General features: G+C 47.9%; 1 non-coding gene across 1 annotated transcript; it reads left to right on the top strand.

The window, feature by feature from the left end:
- Positions 1-4,495: 4,495 nt before the first annotated feature.
- Positions 4,496-4,568, top strand: TRNAR-CCG (transfer RNA arginine (anticodon CCG)). The gene has a single exon. It is a non-coding gene; the product is annotated as a tRNA-Arg (tRNA).
- Positions 4,569-4,869: the final 301 nt, after the last annotated feature.

Below are 4,869 nucleotides of genomic sequence, written 5' to 3'. Positions count from 1 at the left end.
TCCAGCCATGTTAGAGGAAAGGCTGAGTTATCTACTTCCACCTATAGAAAATAATATGACACAATTGTTGTTATATGAAAGGTAATAAAAATAATGCAGCGAAGCAGTGTAGGAGAAACATATTATAGAGGTATATCAGTAAGCTAACTCTGTGATTGTGGAATCCATCAGTTTTTTAAAGTTTGTAATCTGTTTCTATTTATGTTCTTATTCTAAATAAATAGTTACTTTCACCGTTGACTTTGTATTCGTCATTTTGAATACAAATATTTTTTCTTAAAGGTGATCCCTGATATTATATATAAGCTTTAGGTCTCATGACACATGGATCTGCCCCTGCCAATGAATTTTAAAAATCACACCTGTTTACCTAAAACATTGTGATGTTGAAGCAAAATGTTATGATTGATATAGATACATAAGGAATTGAGACATCGGATGCTGTGATGACCACATGGCTAAGGTGTTGGGCTCGGACCCGGCTGGGGCTCCCCTCTACAAGCTCCAGTCCTGCTCACAACACCTTTGCCTTCTAACCTAGCCTGCTGTTAAGACTTATTTGTGGCCGAGATACACTAATTGTTAGACTGTGTTAGAGAAGACAGTATTAGTACGATTAGGACCACACCGCTTCCTGGTGCCCAGTATTGCTTAGCAAGATAAGGTCCTGAGGCCAGTTTGAATGTCAGCATCCTGACCTCAGTTGTGACTGTCTTTTCCTGCTAGAGATGGACTTTCTCAAAGCTGAGGTAGTCCAACATGAAACAATTTCTTATTGGACAAATTCTGTAACCCAGAAAGAAAATAAGTTTGAAATTACGTGTTTTCAGGGAAACTGAGCTGATCCTAAATATCCCCAGCTCATTCTGGCAGGAGCCTCAGACAGCTCCAGATCCTGCACAAAACCCCAAACATATTCAGGACATACTAACAGTTTTCAGAAATCCTTGAGGAGCTGGTGAAGGAAAAGCAGTGTGGTCACCTAAAACGAGGGCAGGCTTTGGAACAATGTTATGCACACTTCTAATACCGTTTAAGCTTTTTTGCAGTGTACTAAAAAAAATGTAAGAAAAAAAAATGTAAGGTTTTCAATTCATTTACGGTAGCTCGGGTAACCCTTACTCCAAAACTTTCCAAAGCTGAATGAAAAGGAAATCAAAGACCAATCTCATTCATGTGTATTGTTGCAAAAATTATGAATAAAATACAGGCATGTTAACACAAACACCATGTTGACCCAAACAAATTATTTTTCCAGGAACAGAAGAATGATTTATCATCAGGGGAAAAAAAAAAACAATTACTAAGATGAATTAATAGCTTGAAGGAGAAAAAAATGACATGATCTCAATAGGTAACAAAAGGAATTTGGAAAAATTCAAAATCCACATTAGTGCAGCTACTCTGGAAAGCCGTATGGAGGTTCCTCAAAATATGAAAAATAGAACTACCCTGTGATCCAGCAATTCTGCTTCTGGGTATGTGTCCAAGAAAGCACAAACACTAATAGAAAAGATATCTGCGCCCCCTATGTTTACTGCAGCAATATTTACAATAATACAAGATATGGAAAAAAACCTATGTGTCCATCAATGGATGAATGGATAAAGAAAATGTGATACACACACACACACACACACACACACACACACAGAACGCAGTATTGCTCAGCCATAAAGAGAGAATAAAATCCTGCCATTTGTGACAACATGGATGGACCTCGAGGGCATTATGCTAAGTAGAGTAAGTCAGACACAGTGACACAAAGATCTCATTTACATGTAGAATCTAAAACAAAACAAAACAAATGAAAAACCTCATACATGCAGAGAACAGATCAGTAGTTGCCAGAATGGGAGCCAAATGGGTGAAGGGAGAGAAAGATATAAACTTCCAGTTATAAGATCAGTAAGTCCTGGCATGTGATGTGCAGCACGGTGACTAAAAAGGAAAAAAAAAAATCAGAAATCTAAAGCTATCCCAGGCAGGTTGGAGAAGATTGCTTCTATGCTTCTACTGTATCCTAAAACTAAACAGGAAATGTTTTCTTAATGGAAACAAGATCATCCATATGCATCCAAAGCCAACATCATATTTAAGGAAAACTGTGGTCGGTCTAGTCTAACCAAGTACAAGAATAATGGAAGGAAGAAGGAAATAAAAAATGCAAAATTGGGGAAGGGATGATGTATGTGATGACGTCTAGATAAAAATCCAGACGAATCCCCTGAAGAGTTTAGACTTCCGAAATGTAATGTTATCTCCTCTGGACGGTGACCACCTGTTTCCAAAGAGTGCTACCTAATTGTCATGCAAAACTTATTTCCAGCTGGGATCTGCAGTCCACCTTCAAATTTGTAAATTTGTTTGCCAGGGGTGGTAAGATTCCTTCCGTCTGTATTCTCACTCTTTGACCTAAAGATTTTTACTAGAATCATGAATTCTAGCACATCCTTGGTCTTAGAATATTGTGTCAGATGGTTTCGTCTCTGCCATTTGGGCCATAACAGAACTGGCAGGGCTGTAGTCTGTCCCCAACCTGCCCCCTCCCATCACCCCTTCAGAGTAAAGCTCTGACTTGAAACCAGGTTTCTGTTTTGGTGGAAAGCAGCGTTCCCCCGCCTACCTAAGGATTGATGGGTACGTCATGGTCAAAAAAAGCCGGAAATTTGTGCAGCCATGTGACTTATCAAATTAGGATCAGACAGAAAGAAAGATACTATAGATGTAAATACTATTATGTAGGAATGTTTTCCCTTTTTTTTCTCTTTTCGTTCCTCCTTTTCCCCCTCTGTAGAGTGTAAACACTAAGACCCTGCAAATACGTTGATTTCTAATTATGGATGGGGGATGGGAAATTTGTTAATGAGGCAAAAGAGGGGAAAGGAAGAGAGACAGAAGTTAGAGTCCAGTAGATTTAGAGAGAACGTGTGAAGATTTTTTTCAGGGAGGTTTGTGGCAAATGGGCCCAACTATTACTTCGGTGTATGAAAACAAAGGATGCATTCATTCTTCTCGGTCTATGCGGCCTTCCCCAGGGCTCAGCCAGCTTTCCGTGATCATGACTAGCCCACTCGGAAGCCCATCAACACAAAGATCACCTTACTTGTGGCGCAAAGCGTCCATACGATGTTCTTAGTAACTGAAGCAGTTCAGTTGGCAGAGCACTGGACTGGTTTGGAGTTCTGTGGTTAGATCTTGAGAGTCACGGAAATTATTTTCTTGTGGCCCTGCTCCCAGAGTAACTGACTGAGGGTCCCCAGCCCTTGCAGAAATACATATTTTAGAGTGACAATGCTTGGTGAACAGGAACTATAACTCTTTCACACCATGGGGTTCAGGGCCTTACCCCAAAATGAGGCATCCTGGCATGTTGGGTATCTTCAGCTGAAGGAGTTTGAGAAAATGGCAGAAGCAGGAAGGTCACTCTGACCCCCACCCTCCAAACAGGTAAAGACCCCATCAAGTGAGAGGCGCCTTCTCTGTGCTGAGAGGAGCGCCCTCACCTGAGGAGACAGAGGGACTCAGGAAGGAGCCGAACAAGCGGGCCTGGCGGAGTTTCCCCAACTTGCCGCAGTGGCCTCCTGCCTTCTGCCTGTCCTACTCCCACCCCACCTCGCCCCCTTTTCGTCGAACCCGGCATAGAAACACTCAGGTTTCGCGGTTTCTTCCTCTCCCTGTGAAGGCTCCCGGGTGACCCCAAACTGACACGAAAGACATGTGTGTCCCTCCTGTCCACCTACTGGTCCGTTCCGTGTCCAGACTGAGGCCCGAAGGGGGTCACGTTTTCGTCCCCTCACCCCCTTCCTGAAATGAACGGGGTGTGGTGTCTGAGTTTCTACAGCGCTGTGTCCTAGTGACAGCGAGGGGCCCGAGCCCCCTCGGGCCATCCGCCCCCCACCCCAACTCCGCCCCGCCGCGCACCTGCTGCGGGTCGCGTCCCCAGGTCCGGCCCCCACAGTGGGCGCGCCGAAGATGGTGACTGAAGGCCTGGGCGACCAGGGGCACCGCGCCCACCTGCAGGGGAGACGCGGCGGAGAAACCGGAGACCCGGGAGACGCCGGCGGGAGACCCTCCCCCCCCCCCCCCCTTCCCTCCCGGTGACCGCGAGCTTCCTCCCGAGCCCTGACCGTGGATGAGGCCGCAGACGGAGCGGGGACATCGCGCGTCCAGGACCAGCCACACGCGCAAGTCCCCGAGGCCCGCTCCTTTCTCCGGAGCGCGCGGAAACCCAGCGGCCGGCCTTCCTGGGGGCCCCCAGGCCGCGCCCCCGGCGGGTCCCGGCAGGTGACGGCCGCACCCGTCTGCGCCATCAAGCCGCCCGCATCCCCGCGGTCCCCGCGGTCAGGTGTGCGCCCTGCGGTCGTACGCTCTCCCCCCCCCCCACACACACACCCCCACCCCGCAGCATCCTCAGAGCTCGCGTCCGCAAGGACCCCTCCCCACCACGCCACTTACTCTTTGTGTCGAACGTGGCGGGGGCGACCTGTCAGCTGGCCGCGTGGCCTAATGGATAAGGCGTCTGATTCCGGATCAGAAGATTGAGGGTTCGAGTCCCTTCGTGGTCGCTGTTTTCCTCCGCGGGTGATGCTTCAAGCCCGGCGGGCAGACTTTTCCTCCTCAGTTAACCGGCGGGTGTCCTCTGGAGTGACAGTTGCAGGTGTTTGCTGGGTGACAGGTGCCTCAGAAAGAACCGGGCGGAGGTAGCAGGTGCGTCCTCGGAGCTTTCTTTCCAGCAGACCCGACACGTGGCATCAGGTAAACAGAAACTACTTGCAAGCCGTGGGAAGGGATGAGCGTCAGGCTGAGATCGAGAGTAGGGACGGGGCTTCCTCAGGCGGGATGTGCCTGGAGGGACCTGGTCTTCCC

The sequence above is a fragment of the Panthera onca genome, chromosome B2 (assembly GCF_046562875.1).
Source record: "Panthera onca isolate mPanOnc1 chromosome B2, mPanOnc1 haplotype 2, whole genome shotgun sequence".
Taxonomy (NCBI): Eukaryota; Metazoa; Chordata; class Mammalia; order Carnivora; family Felidae; genus Panthera; species Panthera onca.
Note: the sequence above shows the minus strand (reverse complement) of the source record. Positions and strands in the feature narration are given on the sequence as shown.